Here is a 27,223-nt window from a genome sequence, read left to right as displayed (position 1 = left end):
TATACCCCCTTTAATCTTTTTAATAAAAAGATATACTAGCTATCAGAGAAAATATTATGTTAGTTGAGCTTCACTAAATTTAAAAACATTTTAATATTCAAAAGACACCATTGAGAAAGTGAAAAGGTAGGAGAGAGAGAGAGAAAGAAAGAGAGAGAGAGAGTGTGTGTCCCCAATACACTATCTGACAAAGGACTTAGAAAAAATAAATTTTCTGATAGAAAAGAGTAAACAGACATTTTTAAAAGTTGATATAATGCATGGCCATATAAACACACACACACACACACAATGTTCAACATTATTTGTCATCAGAAAAATGTAGATTTCAGGCGCACTAGAATGGCTAAAATCAAAAAAGACTGACAATATCAAATGTTGACAAAAATGGAGAGCAAGTAGTATTCTTATGCATTATTGATAAGAATACAAAATGATGCAACCACTTTGGAAAACTAGCAGTTTTTCACAAAATAGAAAATATGACCTAGCAATTCCATTCCTAGACTCTCAGTTAGTCAACAGAAATGAAGAAATGTTTTGTAGAAAGAACTGTACATAAATGTTCTTGACAGCTTTATTCAAAATAGCAAAACACTGAAAAATGTCAGAATGCCCATCAACTAGAAAATGGGTAGCAGATTTTGTTATAGTCATACAATGGACTAGTACTCTACAATAAAATAAACATGCTCCCAAATCCATGTAACAATGTGATAGAGCTTTTAAAACATTTATGTTAAGTGAAGGAAGCCAGACACAAGAGTACATACTTGTATAGTTTCTTTTAAATGAGACCCTAGACTGTACATAATTAAACTATAGTGATGAGGATTAGTGTTTGCAGGGAGTGGAATGGATCAAGGATGAGGTAGGGAGAAATTAACCTAAAGGGACACAGGAGAAATCTCAGGTGGAAATGATCTATATCTTAGTTGTGATGATAACTACACAGTTGTATACATTTGTCAGAACTCACTGCACACTTAGAATGAAACATTATATCACATGCAAATCATACTTCCTAAAGTTGGTTTAGGAAGACAAAATATATGTACCATATAATTGATCTTGTAGTGAAGGGTTCCAAATCACAGCTCTGCCACCTACTGTCTGGGTGACTGTAGCCTTGTCACTTAATATTTTCATGCCTCAGTGTGCTTAATGGAGGCAATTAATAGTACCTGTCTCATAGGATTGTTAGGATGGTTAAATGAGTAAATAAATGAATGTGAAGTTTCAGAAGCTGCCTGGCACAACTCACCTCCATATACACCAAGAGCTTCCTTTTTACTCTTTCTTTTTCTTTTCTGCAACATCCTCATTCAATTTTTCCACAAGGCCTGTTTCTCCCACTTGTAAAACATATACACTACTCTCCATCTTTTACTCCTCCCTGTTCACTAGCCTCCAGCTACACTGGACACCTTCCTTCCATTCTTGGAAGGAAACATCCCTTGTCTAGGATCTCTGCACCAGCTGTTTCTTCTTCCCCTTGGGAACCTTCTTCAGCCAGAACTTTGATGACTGGCTCTTACTGTTCAGCTCTTAGCCTGAAACACCACCTCATCACAGAATGTTTTCCTGACAATGCAAATAAAGGAGTCCTCATGTGCAGCCTTTGTCTACCAATTCAATTCTTACATATTCTTTACTCTAAAAACAGCTTACAAACAAGGTACAAGGTACAAAGAAAAATTTCCCTGAACCACTTGAGAGTAAGATACTTATGTGAGGGTCCAGTTCCCTATGATTTTAATGAATATTTCCTGCAAAATGGACATTGTCCTAAATAACACAATGCAACAAACAAATTTTGAAAATAAATATCATGCATTGCTGTCATCTAATTCTTTGGCTCTATTCACATTTTCCAATAATTTCTGTAATAACAAAAAGATGCAATTCAAAATTATGCCTTGTATTTAACTGTCCTTAGCATGCTAACTGGGAAAGTTCATGATCACATTCTCTAAGCTAACAGGTCAGTTATTTTATAGAATGTCCTTCCACTTGTATTTGCTTAATATTTCCTTATGATTAGGTTCAATTAATTATCACTGGCAAAAATATCTCAGGAATAATACTATATTCCTCTTATTGCACCCTCCCAGGAAGCAGATGGGTTTAATTCTGACCTTCATAAGAGATACTTACTTTGATTGCTTGATTAAAAGTGGTATCTGCCAGCATTCTCCATTATAGACACTCATTTATGTGTATTTGTGAAGAATTACTTTGTTAAAATAATTTTTCACATTGTGTTGTTATATAGGGGCAAACTGTTGAAATCTTTACCTAATATATACTAAACTGATCTTCTGTATATAAAGAGAACTGAAAATGAATCTTGATGTGATTGGAAGGGGAGAGGGAGCGGGAAAGGGGAGGGTTGCGGGTGGGAGGGAAGTTATGGGAGGGGGGAAGCCATTGTAACCCATAAGCCGTACTTTGGAAATTTATATTCATTAAATAAAAGTTTAATAAAAAATAATAATTTTTCTTGTCAGATTTCCAGTTTTGTTTATTTATGTCTATAGGAATTAATGGTTTGTTACGATATCCGTATGTTCTAACCTGCTGCTGTCCTTGTTGATTTTGAAGTGTCATTTGTCCCAGCTTTGGCCAGCAGGAACCCCTTTTCAAATCGGTGACTTTCCTCTTGTGGCGTATTCCCATTATAACTGAACTGTCCTTGATTTCTGACACAATAAGATGCTCTGAGTTCAGTTTGTTCTTTCTTTGGCCCAGCCCTGGAATCAGCTGTGTGTTTTTTTTTTTTTTTTTGAGTATATTTCCTTTTAGTGGAAAATACAAAATACAACTTAGAATCCCAGATCTGGGCTCTAGGTGTGTTCATTGCTATTGGAGTAATGGAGTTGACTCCTTTTTGTGCAATGAACCAAATATGTGTGCTATATACTTCTATATCATGCTTTTTTCTATATTTACCTTCAAATACGTTGAAAGCTATATGTTTTGCATTCCAACCCAACCATACAGAATTTACTTTAGTTTTCTCCTCCATTGAATTTGTGCTTCCCTTTTCTAAAGCTGAGAAACCTGTCTTCCATTGTTCTCAGTTTATTGTCTTCGTGATGAAATCCTATATGTGTAACCAATCTCCAATTTCTGCCACCTGTTCCTGCTATGGGTGTTCTCAGCCAACAGGGACTCTGAAGCCAGGTAACTGTACTCCTCTCCCCATGCCTCCATGCTGTGCCCCAGTTAATAGTTTCAGGACTAAAATAGTCCAGAAAGAAAGGAAGAGACAAAAACAGAGGAAGAGGGGTCCTGTTACATATTCTTCATGGCATTTACTGCAATGTGATTTATCTTGTTTATTTCATTTTTTAAGTCTCTCCCAACTAGAATGTAAACTCTGCCAAAGCAGTCATTTTTTCTGTTTTCTTAGCAAAACATTCTTGCACTTGGGAGGCAAGAACTGGGTATTTGTCTATCCTATGATGCAGCTATAGAGACATTTTTAAAACAAAAATCCTGGACTTATTATCCTTTGAATTAAAAAGATTTGAAATTCCCTATAATTTTTCAGGTTGCAATCCATTTCATTTCATTTCATATTTTACTCAAACTGCCTGTTTTAAATGTGTAAAGGTATGGCTTTAAATTCTCATCCTATTATTTTGCAGGTTTGGAATTACCACCAGCAGGATGAAAATACTTCTACTTCTTGGCTTTAGTGATAACGTACTCTTTAAAATTTTAAGAATAGCTTAACTCTAACACCTTCCCTCCCAAAAGATTGCTCAGTTGTCTAGGTTTATGAGTCATTCAATATTATATTAAGACACTGATTCAGTTGAAGATTTCCTTTGTACATTCAAAGTATGTATTTTTCCCTTCATCAATTTAATATACATTTTATAGGATTGTAGGAATAAATGTGTATCATATATACAATACATATAACAGATGTATTTTTGATAGGGTTATAGGAGGAAAACTGCATTTAAATATAAATTGTTTTCTAGATGCCAGTGTGTTAAGTAATGTAAATCATTTTGTAGAAGATGTTGGTTTACTTGTCTTCCTGTTTCTTGGTATGATCTCTTCCAGAGGGAAAAGCTTTGACTTTGAGACATTCTGCACGCTACAGCATATCCCATGTGATATGCTAGTTGCTAAGGTAACTATATTTTCCTGAAAATATCCAACTAAACAGGAGCCTGAATCATCAGTGTGTAATTTGCTGCTATTAGGTTTGTGCAAATTTTCCTCATGATTCAAATAAACATATAACATATACAAACAAACACATATACATATACTATGTAAAGATTTCAAAGATAGTTCTGGGTCATTTTTGTGACCCCTATACTTTGTCTTTGACATTCAAAAGCACAGTAACACTGCAGTCAACTACACAAAGATGTCAACATGTTTTATGACTGGGAACTCACATACAATTTTTAGTCCCACTAATCAGAAGAATGTGATAATTTAAACTGGGTTGGACATATGTTTGCAATCTCTTTACACCAGAATTTGCCAAGCAAAGAAGTAGAAAAACTAATTTGCGGGGAAACTGAGAAATTAAACTTTATTCATAGTTTTAATCTATTATGTCAAAGAAATTGATAATTCTAAAGCAACTGAATTTTTTAAGCAAAATTTCAAAACAGCATCTTTCCTTCAAAACACCTTAGTCAATGTAGTTACTGTGTATTGTTAACTATGCATATGCATGATTTCCACCTGAAAGTAATGAATCTGTATTTTTCCTGTCATTCATGTATTTCATTTTTAACTTTTATTTAATAAATATAAATTTCCAAAGTACAACTTTTGGATTATAATGGCTTTTTCCCCCCATAACCTCCTTCCCTTCTCCCACTCCCTCTCCCATCCTAATCTTCAAGATTCATTTTCAATTATCTTTATATACAGAAGATCAATTTAGTATATACTATGTAAAGATTTCAACAGTTTGCACCCACACAGAAACACAAAGTATAGATACTGTTTGAGTACTAGTTATACCGTTAATTCACATAGTACAACACATTAATTTAGACTTAATTCCATCAGTTAGCAATTTTGCTTTGATATAATTTTTATCGCAATAATTTTTATTGATAAACTGAATGATATTTTATAGGTTTGGCAACACTGTTCATAAAGCTGATGAAGCCACACATTGTTGATTGATTTCTTTTGGCCAAATCATACCTTAAAATTCTAAATCAATTTTCTCTTGTAGCTTTGTAATTCCCTACATATTTTTACAAAGAAAGTCAATTTTACTTTGAAAGCACAGAAATACATTTTCTGAGTAGATTTGGTTTTAAGGGAGCAAATATACATTTTTTAAAAACAAATATTATTTTCAGAAATACACTCACAGCTGTTACAGTGACAAGGTACCTGAACCAAGATCTGTGCTGCCTCTGAAGTCAAATAGCTGGATTCAAATTCAGTTCTTCCCCTTATCTTCAGTGGGGCCTGGAATAGCCAGTTAAAGAGCACATCGATATCCTCTGGACTACTATGAGGATTCCAATAATGCACACTTCTTAGGGTTGCTGAGAGAGTAAAGCAGATACTATCTACACGGAAATCAACAGTGCTAGATGTATATTGTTACCTGCAATTATTTCTGTCAGTTCTTTACTATTAAGTATTTTGGAAAAATAAATTCATTTAAAAATTCTTCCATGAATTTCATATTATGTAGTAAATATATTTTGGGTCTTGGACATCAAAGATGTCATCCAATGCATTTTCATCTTCTTAGAGCTGTAAACTTCATCTCAGAGCAGTTGGTGACATAGCATTTGATGATGGCTCAACATGGACTCTGTAAGGAAATGAAGGTTTCAAACTATTTTTGATTGAATCAGCTCCTCCTTTATTTTTTTTTTATTTTTATTTTTTTTAATTTTTGACAGGCAGAGTGGACAGTGAGAGAGAGAGACAGAGAGAAAGGTCTTCCTTTTGCCGTTGGTTCACCCTCCAATGGCCGCCGCGGTAGGCGCGCTGCGGCCGGCGCACCGCGCTGATCCGATGGCAGGAGCCAGGTGCTTATCCTGGTCTCCCATGGGGTGCAGGGCCCAAGCACTTGGGCCATCCTCCACTGCACTCCCTGGCCACAGCAGAGAGCTGGCCTGGAAGAGGGGCAACCGGGACAGGATCGGTGCCCCGACCAGGACTAGAACCCGGTGTGCCGGTGCCGCAAGGCGGAAGATTAGCCTAGTGAGCCGCGGCGCCGGCCAGCTCCTCCTTTAAATGGCAAAGTTTTCTAATTTACATTAATTTCCTACTCAGTCCCAAATCTCAGTCAACAAGGAGTATTTGAGCATAAGTTGACATCTTGATGACTCAGGCTGCCTCTTGAGAACTTTGAGTAGAGTGCTTTAATCCAGCTTTGCCCCCTGGAGATTTCTGAAAAACAGGGACTCCTTTGCCCTGCACAACCATGAGTTGGGGAGGGTGGAGATTGTTTCTTTGGATTCCCTCCTCACTCACTTGTCACTTCTGTGCCTAGAACAGTTCTGACCGTGTCTCATCTGTAATAGTAATGTAGAGAGAATCCAGGTTTCTTAGTGAAACCAAAATGCCCAGCAAGTAAAGTAGGTGACAAATAGTTTACATATGATAGTAAACCAGCTGGGTCCAGGATAGCTGCTCTGCCCCACATGGGAATTTGGTGCTTGGAGTTTTGATTTGGCTGTCATCCTTTCAATAGACTAAAAGAGAACATTTACAATTAAATCTAGACATCTTGGGTGAGTCGGACATAAAAATGTTGTAATGTTGAAGAATGTTTCATTTAGCGGGGACATTGTGAATGCCTGCCTATTCCATTCTCAGTAGCATGAAATAAAAGTGAGTCATGCGCATTGCATAATCAGTCAGTCCAGTGAGTCATTCTAATTCTCCAGAAACAGCTTTTCACCTGCTTTCTTTCAGATAGTAATCTAATTGCTATTTTAATTATATGTAAAGTTTCTGCATCCTGGATTAGACTATGTATCCTAGCCCAGAAATGAATTAATTTGAAACCGCTTTTAAATTTTCTTTTGATAAATGAATGTCTATGGAATGCTGATTAGCATTTTGTCACTTGAAAATACTGCACATTGAAGTTGCTTGCCTTTCAACTCTGTTTCTTCTTGGATGCAAAGTTTTACACTAAATCTTACTCTCACCTTTTCTGGTAATAAGAGTTTAAGAATATATTAACCTTGACAATAGCATTGTCTTCCTATTTTATCACATGTGTTGTTATTTTTGACCACTATTTATTATTAGTTGATTTTATATTTTATTTAATTCAATATCCTCACAGCTTATCTAGTTAATTAATAAAAGAAATAACAGCTATGATCTTCTAAATAATCTCTTTTGCATCATTAATGCCTGGCAGCATGCCTGACATAGATTGTATGCTCAATATATGTCTACCAGTGAGTAACTGAATGTTGATACCAGGCCAAGTGTTACCTTTGTTATTACACTCTAAGCAACTTGATGGTGCTGCTTTGGTGGCTTGATATTAATGGTATTGAAATCCATCAGTCTATTCATTTGCTTTCTTTTTTTAAAAAGATTTTATTTATTTATTTGACAGGTAGAGTTACAGACAGTGAGAGAGAGAGAGAGACAGAGAGAAAGGTCCTCCTTCCATTGGTTCACTCCCTAAATGGCAGCAACGGCTGGAGCTACACCGATTTGAAGCCAGGAGCCAGGTGCTTCTTCCTGGTTTCTCATGTGGATGCAGGGGCCCAAGCACTTGGGCCATCCTCTACTGCTATCCCAGGCCACAGCAGAGAGCTGGACTGGAAGACGAGCAACTGGGACTAGAACCGGCGCCCATATGGGATGCTGGTGCTGCAGGCGGAGGATTAACCTAGTGTGCCACGGAGCTGGCCCCTTCATTTGCTTTCAAAATGGATCAGAAGTTTTGCAGGATATGATTTTGTCAGTGCAAAAGAATGGTCCCCATTGCATGATCATAACCATACTTGGTTCTGATATTTGGAGGATGCTCAATAGGTATTTCTTTAAAAAAATGTAATTAACTAATTTGTTTGACAGAGAGAGAGAATGTGTTAGAGAGAACTCCCATCTTCTGGTTCACGACACAAATGCCCAAAGCAGTTGGGACTGGTTTGGGGTGAAGCCAAGAGCCTAACCCATGTCTCCCATGTGGTTGGCAGGGGCCTGGCCATTTGAGCCTGCTTCTTTCCACATTCACATTATCAGGAAGCTGGAATCATGAGTGGAGCTGGGACTTGAACTCACGTACCCTGATATGGGATGTGCACATCTTAATTGTTGTCTTATCTGCAAGGCCAAATACCCACCCCTCAAAAAGTATTTGTTGACTCACTGAATAGATTCAGAATGTTCATAGCAGGAAGATGAGCTTGGTGAGAACTATGACCATAACATTTTAATAATTTCTACATTATTGGTTTCATACCTCTCTGTGAACAGTTCTATTTGTGAAAATAAAGGTTAAAGTGCAACTTTCTTCAATATTGGGGCACAACTTCTTCAAAAGTATGGGAACAGAGTTCACTCTCATGTTCAGCCCCAGTCAATGAAACTGTATCAATCCATGGCTCAGAATCCATCCTGTGTCCAAGAGTTCAGTATCTCATGTGTCTAAAATATCCTGTTATTGATTGTATCATCCCCTTGATAACCACTTTTTTTCTTTACCTGGAAACATCACTATCTTAAAGACCATTCTGGCTTTATTTATGACATGCAAATCTTAATAAAATATTTTAAAGATTTGTTTCAGTTATTTGAAAGGAAGAGTTATTTGTAAGAGAGAGAGAGAGAGAGAGAGAGATCTTCTGTCAGCTGGTTCACTCCTCAAATGGCCACAATGGGTGGAGCTGAGCCAGTTTGAAGCCAGGAGCCAGGGACCTCTTCCAGGTCTCCTGTGTGGATGCAGGGTTGAGCCATCTGGGTCATCTTTCGCTGCTTTCCCAGGCACATTGGTAGGGAACTGGATCAGAAGTGGAGCAGCCAGGACCTGAACCAGTGCCCAAGTGAGATGTGGGCATTACATGTAATGGCTTTACCTGCTACATCACAATGCTGGAACCCAATCTTAATAGCTTTAATATCTGACAGCAAACTTCCTCATTTCCAAGTTACAAATGTTCTCAATGTTTTTTGTATTCACTCATTGGGGAAAAAATGGCTAGTAAAATGTATAGACCTGGGAAATGACAAACTTTCAAAGGAAATATCCCTTGTGGCTTTGCTATTTCCTTTCATGGCTCCAAAGTTTAATAACAATATCTCCTAATCTAGCATGTCTATTGATTTTATCTTCTCTACAAATCATTTGGCATAAAAGCACTTTTGTTAGCTGATGACTAAGAATAATGAAAACATGTACAAATAACATTCCTCTAGATTATATGACAGTGATATCAGTAATACAGAGCACAGATGCTAGGAGAGGCAGTGAAAAGAGATTTTGGAAACAGATTCTACAATATTTATTGATTAATTGTTATGTATATCTGTAGGCTAAAAATTCTTCCTATATCTAAATTCCCTAGAATTGATGAATTTCAACATATATGACCAAAAAAGGATCTTTGTAGATGTCATTGGGAATTCTGAGATGAGAATGTTATCCCTATCCAGGGCAATTGTCCATAAAAGAGAAAGACAGATGGAAATTTGCAGCATACATGGAAGGAGAATGATAACAGAATTGAGGGCTATTTGAAGATCTTGGCCTTGAAGACTGAAGTGATGCAGGCACAAGCCAGGAATGTCAGCAACCATCAGAAATGAAAAGAGATAAAACACATTCTCCCCTACAGCTTCTGAAAGAAGCAAGTCCTGCCAATGCATTGATTTTATATCAACAAGCCTGATGTCAGACTCTCTAGAACTGTGAGATAATAAATTTCTGTTGTTTTAAGCCATCAAGTTCATAGGAATTTATGAACGGTGGCCTCAGGAAATTCACACAGTGCCTGAAGTTACATCAATAAAAACCCCACAAATCTGGCTCCTCACTTACTAAGTCTACATTTCTGAACAGTAAGAAAGAAATTCACAGCTACTAACCACCTCTTATATGCCAGATATGTATCTACTTTGTTTACACTATTTCAATTTTTCACAGCTCCATTTTTTTTTCCTGATTAGCACTCCCATTTTTAGTTATAGCTTTCACATTGGTAAACTGCTAACCAGTATCCTTTGGACATTTATTGAAGATGTTGGTTTTTAAATACAAAGCTTTGCATGAACAGTATGTGGATAGCTAATAATAATATCATTTGCATCAGAATGGTATGTTTTCCAATATTTTTATTTTTATTCAAAATAGTTGTACTTAGGTTTCTATCTATTTTATCCCAGTAGTCTTAGGTTTATCTAAGGATACCAACTACTCTGTGTGGATTGAATATTTGAGAAAATCTGAAGACTAGACACTAATATCTATCTGGTAATGAATGAGTTGATAGAGGAAAGAATTATTCCTTGGGTCTGGTGTTGTGGCACAATGCATTTAGCTACTGATTGCCATGCTGGCATCCCACATTGGAGTATTTGAGTCTTTGCTGCTCCGCTTCTGATCCAGTTCCCTGATAATGCAGCTGGGGACAGAGATGGCCCAGTTATTTGGATCCCTGCTACCCACATGGGAGACCCAGATGGAGCTCCCAGCTCCTGGCTTCCTCTTGGCCCAGCCCTCACTGTTGTGGCCATTTGAATAGTACATCAGTGGATGAAAGATTGTTCTCTTCCTTTCTGTTTTTCTCTCCTGCACTCTCTTTCCCTCTTTGTTGCTCTGCCTTTAAAATAGATAAATAAATAAATCTTTAAGACAAAAAGAGAGGAGCTATTTCTTAGAGAGGAAAGGTCTAGCCAACCAAAACCATAGTTCATCATTTTTTTCTTATGGCCATCATTTAACCATCTCTAAGTGCTCACAAAAATCTGTTGGTAGAATATCATCATGCCAGGAAGTTTGGAGGGGACTGAGTGAATGGACAAATACCTGGTAGGTATCACAAGTTTTCATCAACTACTATGTCCAATCAAATTTCAGTGCTATTCTAATGTGAACACATCAGCCTCAGCGGTAGTTCCCTTATAATTCTGACCCCAGTGAAGCTACGAATGATTGGACCAGTGATTGAACACAATGGGAAAGGAAAAGAGCAGAATTTAATTTGAATATATTTTTCTCTGCTGCTGCCAGCTCCATCCTCACCCTGACTGTAGGCTCACTGACACACTCCACAAGACAAAATCACTCCAATTGCTTTCTTTCTCCCCAAAATATTCTCCCATATTTGTTCATTATATCCTCCATGCCCTGAGTCCTCAGAGGAGATGGCCTGCAGCTATCTCTCTGGGGCATACACGGGACATGGCACGTCACCAACACTGCTGTCTTAGTGCTGTGAAACTTTTTGGCTGCATGTTAGAAGTCCTGCTTCATACTGAATAGCTGTTCGAGCTCCGTAGGGATCTGCAGGCAACAGGAATCTTTGACCACTTCTTTGTATCTAGGTAAAACCTGCAGTTCCTCCTCTTCTTATTCCTGAGTATGAAAACTTGAATGGTAAAATGAAGTCTTCTTTGTTTTTCCTCCTTTAACTTATATCTGGGATGTGGCATATTCTATGTAACTGCCAAACTGGCTACAAGAAAAGGAACTTTATTTTATTTCCTCCTTTGAAGCTCAGAAATAGGTTTTGAGGGGATCGGCACAAGATCCAAGCCAGGCCAAACAGACAGACACCTCAAAGAAACTGGATCTTGGAGAGAATCTTGTAATGTCTGAAAAAGCGATGAACTGGTAAGTTTCAAAGACAGTGCTTCAAATTATCTTAATACCAGTCTTTAATTTTAAAGTATTCTGTATTTTTCTTAAGTTTGACAAAGTCCATGTGTCTTGCATAGCACCAGAAACCTGTTTACCTAACCAGAAATCAATTTACCTAATGTTCAGGGTATTAGGAAAAATTAAATAAGATAATGTACATAATGCACTGAGCATGGTGCCTTATATAAGCACAGTTCAATTAATGTAAACTGCACTTATAATTCAGGATGGTACAGAAAAGCAAGATATGTGCAAGTGCTCTGTGAAAATTATAAAGCTCTAAACCCACACCAAGTATTGTAAGCTTATTATGATTCATACTCTAGAAGTATGAATGTTCAGATTTGGAACTACCATTACTTGAATTAGTGTTAATTGTTTTGAGGCTTCAGTCTTGCAGTATTTAGTCTACGCTACCAGAACTTATTGTACCTGTTCTTTCTCTTTAGATAAACAATGATAATGTGCTCAAATTAAATCGGATGGAATTAATTAGATCACCATACTGGAAAAATAACATATTTGGGGTACATTTCTGAAGATTCCATATCAATGTCAAACATTTCCTTAAGAAATTAATAAAAATCAAGTGATGGTCTGTCTCATCTGACCATCTGGGTTTCAACACTAATTGCTGCTGATGAATTCTTTCTGTTGCATTTTTAAGTTGATGTAGAAATGATACTTTGTTCTGTATCATTCATGCTTCAATTCTTACTTACCTACTAGGGAGAATTCAGATAAAGAGATTAGGAAAAATTGGCAAGGGATAACTTCAAGGTATGTCCATATACTTGAGTTAGAAAATAGGTTTAGGCTTAAAAGTTAAGTATTTCAAGATAACTTTAATTAAAAACAGATAAAAGCATTAAATAGAAGAAACAGAATTCCAGGATTTGGCCTTATGAGATAATCAGTGGATAATTAACATGAGGCTAAAATTTCTTCCTTGCCCAGATGCAGCAGGTATGTACTATCCAATCAATTAGCAAGAATTTTGAGTGTTTTTGTGCTGAGCCATTGATATCAGAGTTATGGAGGTAATGCACAATGTACAAAAGAAGCAAGAGATTCTAGAATCATAGATTTTGATGGAAATCTAGCTTTACTCTTTAAATATTACATTTACTGTTTCTCAACAGAAAATTAGGTGGGCTCCTACCTCTCAAGAGGATCCTTAAATGAGATCATGCCAGTGAGAATGCATGATAAATATCTAAAAGCCATTCATTATAATTATTCTAGGGTATGGGAGCTTATGGGCTTATACATGAACTACGAGGACATTAACAAATGTAGGATATTTTTTTCACCAAGTGCAAATTTGGTGGTGTAGACTACTTCTGGAAACATTCACAACTTGAACTGCAGTGTCATTGAGCCAGAAAACGTTGACATATTTTTCCTGTCAATATCATCATCTTGGAATCACATTTGATACCTTTCTCTCTCCAACCCATATCAGGTCATCTGAAAATTTTGTCTGTTTCACTTTCAAAACAAACCTCAAGTCTGTCTACATTTCACCACCTCCAATGTTGATATCACAATCCAAGCCTGCATCCTTTCTCACCTAGCAAAGTGCAGAATCTTCCTAACTGGTCCACTCAACACTTACTTTTGTAACTGTTCCTTGTTCTCATGGTATTCTGTGACTCTTAAAGATATAAATCTTATCACATCACTTTCCTGTTCCCAACTGTCCAACAGCTTCCCATACACCTGTAATAGAATGAAAATTGCTTACCAAGCTGTAAAATGCTCTTCACCACCTGGCAACCACAGCCTCTACAACCTCCTTTCCTGCTCTTCTTGTGTCACTCACTGGCTCTGGTTTCCTGACCCAGACTGAGGTTCCTGACATCTCAGAGTCCTTATGCTGGCCCTTCTTTCTGCCTGGGCTGTTGAATTCTATGTCAGAGTAAGCTAAAAATCAGTTTCTAGTGCATTGTATGTAAGCCAAAAAGCAGTTTCTGGTGAGTTGTGAAAGGTGAAAAAAATGAAATTGCAAATGGCAAAACAAATAGAACTTGGGAAGCACACAAAAGAATGTTTTTGTTACTTCAGTTGTCTTAGTTTTTCAGGTTGCTATAACAAAACCATAAACCAGTAGCTCCTAAACAACCAATATTTATTTCTCACAGTTTTGAAGGTTGGGAATTTCAAAATTAGATTCAGTACCCTGTGTGGGCTCACTTTCACAGACATTGTCTTCTCATTGTATCCTCACAGGACAGAACATGTAAGCTCTCTGGGGTCTTTTTTATAAGAGCTTTAATTCCAATCATGAACTAATCACCTCCAAAGTTTCCACCTCCTTATACCATCACATTTGGGTTTGGGTATAAACTTGGTAATGGTAGGAGGGACATAAATCTTCAGTTTGTAATACTGGGTAAGAAAAATATCTATGAGGAGATGTACAATTTGGGACATGCTCATTCGGACTTGCCCCAAATGGTGGAGTTAGAAATGTGCCAGGGGATTCCAATACAATCCCATCAAGGTGGATGTACCAATGCCTTCTCACTAGTCCAAGTGATCAATTTCAGTTCACAATTGATCACACTGATAGGTCTAAGAGTCAAAGGGATCACACAAATAAGACAAGTGTCTGCTAATACTAACTGATAGAATCAAGAAGGGAGAGAACGATCCATCATGGGAAGAAAGATACACAGTAGATTCATAGAATGGCAGATATCCTAAATAGCACTCTGGCCTCAGAATCAGCCCTTAAGGCATTCGGATCTGACTGAAGAGCCCAGGAGAGTATTTTAGGCATGGAAAGCCAAGGCACTCTGGAAAAAAAAAAAAAAAAAAAGAAGACCTAAATGAAAGATCTCTGCAAGTGAGATCCCAGTGGAAAGAACAGGGCCATCAAAGAAGGAGGTAATTTTCTCCAAAGGGAGGAGAGAACTTCCACTTTGACTATGACCCTGTTGGAATAAGATCGAAGTCAGTGAACTCAAAAGGCTTCCATAGCCTTGGCAACTCATGACTAGAGCCTAGGGAGATTACTGACACCATAAACAAGAGTATCAAATTGTTAAGTCAACAACAGGAGTCACTGTGTACTTATGTCTCATGTGGGATCTGTTCTTAATGTGTTGTCCAATGTGAAGTAATGCTATAACTAGTACTGAAACAGTATTTTACACTTTGTGTTTCTGTGTGGGTGCAAACTGATGCAATCTTTACTTAATAGATACTAAATAGATCTTCTGTATATAAAGATAATTGAAAATGAATCTTGATGTGAATGGAAGGGGAGAGGGAGTGGGAGATGGGAGGGGTGCAAGTGGGAGGGAAATTATGGGGGGGGGGGAGAAGCCATTGTAATCCATAAACTGTACTTTGGAAATTTATATTTACTAAATAAATAAAAAAATCTATGAAATCAGACACACAAAAAGAGGAACTATAAAAATGATTACAAATTGGAGTACTTTAAAGAACATGTATTCATCAGTAATACCACTAAGAGTGAAAACAAAACATCAATAAACTACATATTTGTGGTTTTTGCACTTTGCATGCGTTTATTTTGTTTCATGTGCTTGAACATGCACAAAGCCTACAAATTTTAGTTCCTATGGGGTAGACAGTGAAGGGAGAAGCTATTGGGAGATAAAATGGGACTACAAGGTCCCATTGCAATAGAAGGGAAATTGTTGAATGACCAGGAGGGAAGGCATGGTTGAGCGCAGGGATGAAGCAAAAGCCCAAAAAGTTGAGGCCAGAGGGATAGCAGGACACAGACTCTATAGTTTCTGGTAACAGTGCTGAAATACACATTGCCCTATAACTCATGCATGGTTGGTTATTTTGAAATAACTCAATCTCTTTAGTCTTAGTATTTAATTTCTGCAATGTATGCTTCTTCCTGTAAAAACTGACTTTAAGAAGTTAGATCATTTTTAGATACAGTTTCACATTCTTGTTCCTTCAGGATTGAATGGAATCAAATCAAATCACTTTCTTGTGGAATCAGTAAGATGCTAGATAATAACTTTATCCACCTTGCTGCTTTAAAATTATTCCTAATTATTTAACTCAAAGCTGATAATCTTTAGTAATATTAGAGAAAACAACTAGTAGGTTAAGCATTAAACAAATCAACAATAAAAGTGATCTCTTTCTGGCTAGCTTTGGCAGAGAGGAACTCAGTATTTTACACCCAATCAGATCTTGTGTTTTAATATGATATCAACATGAACAAAGATGTTATACCTTATATGGTTCTCTTTCCATAAAACCAAGAATGTCGATGTGTTACTGCTGGAAATAAACTCATCTTAGGTTCTAAACATCTTGACTCTGAGCGTTAAAACAAAAGCAACTCATTGTAAATATTTAGCCAGGATTTATTAAAGATCAGCTCAGTTTGACTATTCCAGCTGGAAAAAAACAGATTTCTTGCTGCTCATGTTACTGTATAAACCATTCTTTAAATAAGAAAGGATGGGATTGATTATTTCTGCTCCTGGGATTCATTACATTCTTACAATATATTGCCAGCTGAAGTCCACAGGATGTCAGTCAGAGCTGAAAAGAAGACTTCAGTTAAAGTTTTCAGGATATTTGCATCACCTGAATTTTCACTACGGGAGTCAGTAAAGAAAATGAGTATTCCTTTTGCAAAGTAAAAAAATATATATACAGGTGTTTTATGACTAGCCAGTTATTTGTCTGGAATAGGGGTCGCTATGCAGTAGTCATAATTTTTCCTTGCCTCGATTCCTAATCTTGATCCCTGCAGATGAATGATCTTCAAAAGTTGCATGAAAATGCATAGTTTGAAAAAAAATTCCAAAATTATTTGAACAAAAATAAATTTATTTTAAATTCAATTTTCCAAGAAACTTTTTGAAGGACTCTCATATTTCAGTTTTCAAAAAAAAAAATTTCAAGTGCAATTGTCCTCCAAATATCTTCACTTTTAAAAGTACACTTCTGGGAACACTGGGGCCATCCTCTGTTATTAGTAGGGAACAGAATGGGAAGTGGATCAGCCAATATTGGAATCAGTGCCCATATGGGGTGCTGGCAAAGTAGGTAGCGACTTAATCCACTATACCATAATGCTGGCCCACACAGTGTACTTTTTGATATATATTACTCTATGTTTTTCCTAAAAATATTATAAATCAGAAGTCAAACTAATATGAAAGATATTTTACCCATATGCCTCTAAGACTACCCACCTCAGATGCTATTTAAAATAGGAAGCCCACACAGTAACGAAATTGGGGGTTATTACTCACTGATGTTAACTTCTCACATGAATTTCCAAATCTGAAAAGCATACACTTTTTATGGATTTAAAAAAGTTGTATACAGTTTTCTTTCCTTCTTGGAATTAACCAAATAAAGCAATTACTGCACTTGTTGATATTTTTCTCTAGATGTTAATGTTTAATAATTAAACTGCCTTTTTCCATTCCTCCTTTTCAAGAACTTGCTTCATTATCCACTCTTAGGAAATGAAATTTTAATTTAGACCATGCCCCTCAAGAAGTAACCACTCTTTTCTCTCACGTGACACCTGACCTTTCGAAGAGATATGAGTCAAATCTTCCAAATGCTTGATAATATTGTAAACACATGTCTAGTTGACAATTATTTCTCTTTGCTCATAAAAATAATGAAAACAAATATAGTTCCCACATAAAGCTAGCTTCTCACCAAAGGAAAAGCAGAACTTCTTTTCAATTTGCACAGGTACAGTGTAAGCCAGTACTTATTGGGGAGTGTTGTCCTGGCCCATGAAAAAAAAGAAAACATGTAAATCACTGAGCATAATCCATCACTTCTAGCACACAAGTAACATAAAAAAGATGTAAAAAAAAAAGAGTTGAGATGCTTCTCAGTGTTGAAAACACCTTCACACCCATTACATTGCTAACTTACAACACATGGCCATATTTTTACATGGGTGGTGTCCTGTGGAGACAAGACTGAACAGTGAACAGTCATCTTGGCATGAAGACAAGTAGAATAAGAAAAGGATATGGCTCTTAGGGGTTGATGTTTCCACACTGTTCTCAGAGAATTTCAAAGAAGTGAATGAACTGGTTTAGAGATTTCTGAGTGTGATTTGAGGTCTCTCCACCTACCCTAAGAGCACAAACTTTAGTGCTCCTCTGACACCCCCAGGGATCTTAGTCTGTGCAGGCATACAGGACTTTGAAAAGCAGCAGAGCTGTGGAGCAGATTCTTTGCTCTCTGAAGGGCAGGCAACTCTGCTTGCATAAATATGCATGTGGAAAGCAGCAAAGGAACTCCTTTTTCTACCCCTAACCTCCTTTGTACTTTATCAAGTGGCATTGCCGACTGCTTCCCCAGACCCACTAAGCTCCTTTGCTTAGAACAGGGCACCCTAGGCAGTGACAATAACATTTCCCTGCCTTGATTTCTAATCACAATCTATGTTCCACAATCTGTACTATTCCTTCAGGGTAGGGGCAGTGAAGTCTTAACACAGGGCCAGTTTTATGCAATAAAAATTCAGCCATTGTTTGAATGAATTATTGACTGGTAAATAAACTTTCACAGAAAATTGAACATGATTAGTAAAATAATTTTATTCAGGGTGAGTGTTTGGGATAGTAGTTAAAATGCTGCTTGGGGTGTCCACATCCCACATTAGTGTTTTTGGGTTTATGTCCTGACTTTGTTCCCAGTTTCATCTTCTTGCTAATGCACACCCTCCTAGCTATCAGATGATAGCTCAGTTAGTTAGGTCCTTGACTCCCACACTGGAGGCTGACTGATTGAGTTCTTGTCTCCTGGCTTTGACCTGGCCCAAGTCCAGATGTTGTAGGCATTTGGGGAAGGAACAAAGGCATGGGAGATTTCTCTAAATCTCTGCCTCTTTGTCTTTCAAATATATAAAATTGTAAGTGTTTTAAAATAAATGTTTTAATATTAGTGGATCAAGGAAAAAGGCACTTGTTATTTAAGAGAAAATGAATCCATAAAAATATACCCCAAAAAATAAAAATAAAAATCCATGGAAAAATATAGAAAAAACCAATTCAGGAAACATGAAATACAAAACATATTAATATCAGTTACAGTATTGGGACTATATAAAAAGTGTTTTAACAATAATACCTTTGCTTGTGAGGAAGTAGTGAAAGCTACCTTTATGTACTAGCAGAACTGTGTTCGGTAGAGTCCTTTTGGGAAGCAATATAGTAATAAGAAACAAGGACAATTAAGGACAAATAAGCAATATAGTAATAAGAATCAAGGACAAAAAGACAATTAAAACTAAATACAGATCATCAGGTGAATCCCACACATGATTATCATAAGGCATTTATATAAAACTTGGAAGAAAAAATATATTCATTGTAACACTATCTTTTAAGAAAATGGAAAAATGTAACCAACATAAATGTCCATCTATAGTAACAGCTAAGTTGTAGCACATTCAAATATTTAAACTATTAGGTAGCCTCTAAAATGAGAACTGTCAATGCTAAATATAATTTTCTCTGTATAGCAACTGAGAGTATTGATGGGCTATTTTGTTAACTAGGAAAACTAGAGGTCAAAGCTGTGGCCATGTTGAGGGGTTTGTGGAAAGATGAGAATAAACTTTATTTCATAAGTAGCCAGGATTATGAGAGAAATATCTTCCAATGGATGTAGGTTCATGTTGCTGTATTGGTACTACTAAATCAATTAAAATAACTCTTCAAGAACAAGAAAGGAAACTCTCTGATGCTTTCTCTTTCCAATTTAAGAAGAAACTTGCTACAGAACCGACACACATGTCCAGCTCAGCTGTGGTAGTCCGGGAGCCTGAGTGTGGGGTCCTGCTTACAGCATGTGTAAACCTGGGCGTGACTCCCTACTCCCCACTTTGCAGATCAGAAAAATGGGAGTCTGACAAGCACCCTCAGGGATCTCTGTGGGTGCTTAAGTGGATACTGACTTTTTCGAATCATGTTTGTGTTTAAGCTCCGGTGTCTTTTCTGGCAGCACCACCATAGTCCTTCTATTTTGTAGGAATGCACAGTGAGTAGGAAAAAAAAAATGTCTGTTAGGCAGTCCAATGATTGTGATCCCTAAATCTTGAGGGTGCCACCAAATAAAATAACACCCTAAAAGAAGGAGTGCATGCCATCATTATGAACTTCAGAATAACGTGATGAAACTTGTAAGTCTGGCAAACACTTGAGTGTCGACAATGAATTAATTGTAAAATCCACTCTGCAAATGATCAAAGCCAGGTTAGGTTGAGTGTGCTCATTTGTTCCCATTTTATGTGATGGACACCAACTTTGACACCCAAATTAGATTTATTTCAGGGTAATTGAATTAGTACATCTCAGTGCTAACATATATGCAGAAAATGTACCTTTTGTCACCGAGAACATTAAGCTTAGCTAGGACATATTCACTATTTGAATCAAGTTGCTTGTCAGTCTCAACACAGAAATATTCTTTGAATAAGCTAACAGCATCCACTGGGGTCTAAAAATGTATCATTTTTAGTTGTAACCTGCAATTTATAGTTAAAATTATATTTTTTTCATGGTGACAGGTATGATGAACTTGTTATTTGCCTGAATACCCACCACTAAATATACAGTTGATAATTCATAGGTATGGACATATATGAGGGTACTTCCAAAACTTGATGAAAAATGGAATTAAAAGTAAGGACACATGCACGTATCACATACACATATCTCAGATAAGATCATTTTTAGGGAAAAGCGGTTAGGAATGAAATAAGAACAGCTTCTCCACACTTTGATTTTCTGTCATACTCATCTTTCAAATGAAGTCAAAATAGATCACTATCTTTAGCTAAATAAATTAGGATGAAATCTAACCACCCTTAAAATATGTGTCCTAACTAAAAGGTAAAAGACAAAAACTCTTTTCATTAATTTTAGGTACAGAATATGCTAGAAGAAAATTCAGGGCTTAGCGGGATTGCAGTCTTTTGTTACAGGTCAGAGTGATTAATCTCTCCTAAGAGTCCACATTAATCTGAAGCCTTTGCAAAAATCGCAATTCCCAACTAGAACCTTAATGAACTTATTCTAGATCCACTCTGAATAATCATTAGCAAGTAATTTTTGGCAATACTATGTTTACTTATTAATTCTTCATTGACTTTCTCAGAAAAAATATAGCTGCCTTTCTAAGGTAACATGGTTTAAACTCCATAATACTTCTAATAAAAAATAATTCTAGTTTTAGATTTCTATTTATGATTACTTTAAATTTTGAACTGTCGTTAATGTATTGTGATGTTCTAGGCTCTGTTATTAAGTAACATAAAAAATGCTATTTGTTTTCAAGAAATACTTGTAATACATCTGAAGTTGACATTTGTGTTGTTTCTATATTTTGCCTATTACAAATATTGCTGATATGAATATCTTCTATACTTTTTTAATGTGAATATTTGATCAATTTTCTTGAGTACATATATGTACAGAACTGTTGGATTCTATGGCAACTGTATGTTTAGACATTTGAGGAGCTAGCTGCCTGACTGTTCTCCACACCAGCTGTGCCATTTTACATCATCATTACTAATGTATGAGAGTTCCAATTTTTTCCATATCCTCACCAACACTTGGTATTATCAGTTGTTTTAAAAATATAATCATCATGATGTGTGTGAACCAGCCTCTCATAATTTTTAACTTGAGTTTCCCTAATGGTAGGTCATCCCTAATGGGATGATTTTCTTTCAAGCAATGGCATTCAAATCATCTAACCATTTTTTAAATGGGTTTGATCTTCTTATAATTTAATTGTAAGAGTTCTTTATGTATTCTGTGTGCTGGATCATTCTCAGAAGTAAGATAGCAGCAACTCTCTTCCATTCATCAAGTAGTCTTTTCACTTCTTTGATAGCATCCTTTTGCTTTTGTTTTTGTTTGCTTTTTTTTTTTTTTTTTTTGACAGACAGAGTTAGTGATAGAGAGAGAGAGAGACAGAGAGTAAGGTTTTCCTTTTCCTTTGGTTCACCCCCCAAATGGCCGCTAAGGCCGGCACGCTGTGCTGATTTGAAGCTAGGAGCCAGGTACTTCCTCCTGGTCTCCCGTGCAGATGCAGGGCCCAAGGACTTGGGCCATCCTCCACTGCACTTCCAGGCCACAGCAGAGAGCTGGACTGGAAGAGGAGCAACCGGGACAGAATCTGGTGCCCCAACAGGGACTAGAACCTGGGGTGCCGACACCTCAGGCAGAGGATTAGCCAAGTGAGCCGCGGCGCCGGCCTGATAGCATTCTTTGAAAGCAAACAATTGGGCCAATGCTGTGGCTTAGTAAGCTAAACTTCAGCTTGCGGTGCCAGCATCCCATACAGGCACTGGTGAGTCTCTGCAGCTCAACTTCCTTTTCAACTCTCTGCTATGGCCTGGGAAAGCAGTAGAAGATGGCCCAAGTGCTTGGGTCCCTGCACCCACATGGGAGACCCGGAAGAAGCTCCTTGCTCCTGGATTCGGATCAGCCCAGCTCTGGCCGTTGAAGCCATTTGAGGAGTGAACCAGCAGGTGGAAGAACTTTTCTTTGTTTCTCCCTCTCTTTGTAACTCTACCTCTCAAATAAATAAATAAAATATATTTTTTTAAAAAGGAAGCAAGCAATTTGAAATTTTGATGATGTCCAGTTTATGTTTTTTTATTTCTCAGTTTTGTTTTAAGTATTTTAAGTCACTGTTGCCAGATCTAAGATGAATGTTTCTTCTAAAGGATTAATGGTTTTAGCTGTGACCTTTAGGTTTTTTATGCACTTGGAGTTAATTTTTGTACATAGTGTTAGCTGTAAGTCCATCTTCCTCATTTTGCATGTGGTCATCTAGTTGTTCTGTGACTGATTACTGAAAAGATTGCTTACCCCCCCCCCCCATGGAATTGTTTCTTCATCCTTGCAGTGGATGGAAAATCTCTCATTGTCTGTGTTTTTCTCTGTCTTTCCAATAAATAAAAATAAAGTAATAACTATTTTTTTTAAATTTGCTTGATGCAAAAATCTTCTCAATTTGATTCCAGTACACTGAATCATATATTTCTATCATGTGACTTAGCTTCTGGGCACACTATTACTAACTTATAGGAAAGGCTTTTTTTTTTTATTTTTAATAAACCACCAATTGGCTCCTAGTAGGGCAGTTCAGACTTTTTGAATTTGTGAACAACTTAAAGGAATTCTTATGTTCATCTAAGACAGAAAATTTGGATTCACTTTCAAAGATATGTCACTACTTCTATTATTAAAGCATTAATTAAAAAATAAACTCAATGACAACATAAACCATAAAACAAAATCAGTAAGAGGAAGATACCATGTGTAATCTTGCCATAAGTTATTTATAAATCTTGAAGATAGAGAACTTGAACAAAGAACCAAGTTCCACTTGAGCTTTACTCTTTTATTTTTATTTTAAATTAGAAACTCCTAAGTTACAATGTAATATATCAGAAAACACAGTTTTTGATGAATTCCAGAGATGGTTCTAAGTTGTTAAATCATATGAAATTGTAGTCAAATTTTTCATCATTGATTAAACTCAGTGCCATGGTAGAAACTCAGACACATGAATATTACATTTAGAATGTTTAATTTGGAAATAGAGTTAAACAGAACCTTCATTCAATTTTCAGGTTGTATGTAGCAGTGGGTAGGTTTTAAAATATTCCTAATACTAGGATTTCTTCCTTTTTTTGTGACAAGTGTAGAAAATAATGAGGAGAGGGTCAAACATCAATGATGAGTAAATCAAACATTTTTTTGAGACCCTAATGAACATATTCAAGAATTAAACTTAAGTTTTCTCTCTTAAGTGATAAGTTTGAGTTATCTAAGATGACCATAATATATGAAGATGGGTAGAGTCAGGGCTGTCAGGTCAGGTTACAGGAATTATAATTCTGGCCCCAAATTTGCTCTCTAGGATCCATAAAAATTTACATAGTTTCATTTAAAAAGTGAGGATGATAATAATTTTCAATTCAAAGCTAGGTTATGAAAGATTAAACAAGTTTTAATAAATATCAATATGCACAGGTTAATACTTGGCACATAGTACAGGTTCAATAGCAGGGAAGCAAAGGGAGAGAGAATGAGCAAATAGCTAAAACATTCCTTTCAATATCCAACTTCTGCCTGTGTTTCCCATTGACCAAAATCATTAACAAGTCAGCAGAGAATCTTGGGAACCATCTTAGAATTCTCCTTCCTACCCATCCAAAATATTTTGCTTGTGCCTGCCATCATTTAGCCTTCCTGTCATTGTTTTATTGTTAATGTGTTTTTCTTAGTTGTGAATTCCTTGAGATAGGGATAATACCTTTTCATAATTGAACCTCAATGGAGACTTAATAATTATTTTTTTAAAAAAAGAAGAGATTTATTTATTCATTTGAAAGCCCTGAATGGAAGAGTGAGCAAGAGCTTTTCTATCTTCTGATTCACTCCCTAAATGGTCTCAACAGAAAAGTCTGATCCAGGCAGAAGCCAAGAGTCAGGAACTCCTTTGGTAGCAGGGACCCAAATACTTGGGTCATCATCTGCTGCCTTCCCAGTCATATTAGCAGGGAGCTGGATTGTCAGCAGAGCAATAAGTACTTGAATTGGACCACTGATATGAGATTGGGCATTCCAGCTGGTGCCTTAACCAACTTTATCACAATACCAATCCCTAATAAATATATTTGAATTAAATAAATTCCACAGAATGATGAATACTCACATATTAGGGAATTTAGAGGAAGAAGACAGTCTATTGGAAATGGTAGTCTTTGAGGTAGACAGTAAGATATGGTTTCTTTATTTCTATAAAGTAATTTTAACTATTTCCTCCTGAAACTGTTTTGGAAGTTTATTTCTCTTTTTTTCTTTTAAAAATATTTATTTGTTTATTTGAAAGTCAGAGTTACACAGAGAGAGAAGGAGAGCCAGAGAGAGAGGTTTTCCATCTGCTGGTTCACTCCCCAAATGGCTGCAATGGTTGGAGCTGCACCAATCTGATGCCAGGAACCAGGAGCTTCTTCTGGGTCTCCCACGTGAGTGCAGGGGCCCAAGGACTTGAGCCATCTTCTACTGCTTTCCCAGACCATAGCAGAGAGCTGGATCAGAAGTGGAGCAGCTGGGACTCAAATTACCCATATGGGATGCCGGCACTGCAGGCAGTAGTTTTTCCACTATGCCACAGTGCCAGCCCAGGAATTTTATTTTTCAAAGAAATATATGACTATATTTACTTTGCAAAAAAAAAAAAAGTAAAAAAAAATCAAAGTAAAATGTCATGTAATTCCCATTCTTAAGACTCTCTCAACTCTATTCTCTTCCTCAAAAGTAACCAGTTTTGATAAATCAATTTTATTTTCATCCCATCCTTTGTGTGAATATTTAACACTCATTGTGTGTGTGTGTATGTGTGAATGTGTGTGTAGTTTGGATGTGTAAGTTTCTAATTATATGACATGGATTCTTATTTCATACAATTTGATTCATATTTTCTGCTGCAATATCCTGTCCTGATTCTTCCAATAGAAAATACACATTTGAGATTTTTCCATCACACAAACATTGCAGCAAAATACATTTTTCCTATGAATTTTCATTCACACTGGGAAGTATATTTGTATAAAACACAATAGAACTGCCTCATTTGTGTAGAGTAGGTTCCAAAGCTCCCAGTGGATGTTTGAATCCATGTATAGTATGGAGCACTATAGTTTATTGCTTTTTTCATTTTGACTAAGCACCTGTTCTGTAATGTGGCTGTAACTTTTCATGAATTTCTTTTTCCTTCTTCAGTTTTATGGATAGAAGATTCATTGTTACCATGAGTGTTAGTAACCTTCAAATGTTTATTTATTTATCTATTTATTTATTTCAAATACAGGGTTACAGAGAGGCAGAGGGAGAAAGAGAGAGAGAGAGAGAGAGAAAGAGAAAGTTTTCCATCCACTACTTCACTCCCCAAATGGCCTCAATGGCTGGAGAGCTGGGCCTATTTAAAGCCAGGAGCCTGGAGATTCTTCAGTGTCTCCCACACGGGTACAGGAGTCCAAGGACTTGGGCCATCCTCTTCTACAGCTTTACCAGGCCATAGCAGAGAGCTGGATTGGAAGTGGAGCAGCTGGTACTTGAACCGGCGCCCATATGGGATGTTGGCCCTGCAGGCTGCAGCCTTACCTACTATGCCACAGCGCTGGCATATAATTTTTTTCTTAAGTCAAGAAGTTTCATCTTTCCACTTAAAGGAGCATTTTACAGGTTCTCTTTGGCATATCCAAATGGTCAGCATTACTACTCTTGCTTGAGTATGGGTAACATAATGACAGCTAAAGGGGGACCATAGTACCCAAAAATTGGAAATTCTGATTTGAAATTTATGAACATTATAAATATAGTAAGATAATTTTTTTTTGACAGGCAGAGTTATACAGTGAGAGAGAGACTGAGAGAAAGGTCTTCCTTTTCCGTTGGTTCACCCCCCAAGTGGCTGCTACGGCCAGTGCGCTGTGCCGATCCGAAACCAGGAGCCAGGTGCTTCCTCCTGGTCTCCCATGCAGGTGCAGGGCCCAAGCACTTGGGCCATCCTCCACTGCCTTCCCGGGCCATAGCAGAGAGCTGGCCTGGAAGAGGAGCAACCGGGACAGAATCTGGCGCCCCAAGCGGGACTAGAACCCGGGGTACCGGCGCCGCAGGCGGAGAATCAGCCAAGCCACGGTGCCGGCCAAGATAAATTCTTAAATTATTTTTGTGCTTAATATTTTCTCTTGACATACATTCTAGAAATATCTATTGGTTGGTAATAAGATACCTTAGTAGATGAAAGTTTTAAGAGCCAAATATCTACCTACAGAGCATGATAGAGACTGTAGTTGTATAAAAGTGCAAAAAAGATTAATTACTCATAAATCGATATTTTAATGTTATCTATTTAACAATTTGTTTCCCCGTAGGAGTTTCCAAATTATCATATAATGGAGGCAGAAAGAAAAAGATGATTATAGAAACACAACAAATATTGCTAGCAGATTACAACTATTTAAGACACAGATAATATTTATGCCTATGCATACCAACAATTATGTCAAGTGTTTACAAGATTTTCTTTTAGAAACTTAATATTTAGAGGAGTATATATAGACATCTCAGCTAAAATACGAATGTCTATATTAGGATTTCCCAGGGGCAGAACTTGAGATAGGAATTCAAGTATCCTCTTGAGCGCATCTTCTTCAGGAACCCCTCTAAAGCAGGGAACGTGGTAAGACGGTAAAGAGAGAGCAGAGCAGAGCAAGGTTGTGGTCTTTGGTGCAATGCAGTACTGGCCTACTGCACACAAGCAGATTCCTGGAGACTAAACCAGTGTCACCAGCCC

The sequence above is a fragment of the Lepus europaeus genome, chromosome 2 (genome assembly GCF_033115175.1).
Source record: "Lepus europaeus isolate LE1 chromosome 2, mLepTim1.pri, whole genome shotgun sequence".
Taxonomy (NCBI): Eukaryota; Metazoa; Chordata; class Mammalia; order Lagomorpha; family Leporidae; genus Lepus; species Lepus europaeus.
The sequence above is the reverse complement of the archived record's forward strand: the minus strand, read 5'-3'. Positions refer to the sequence as shown.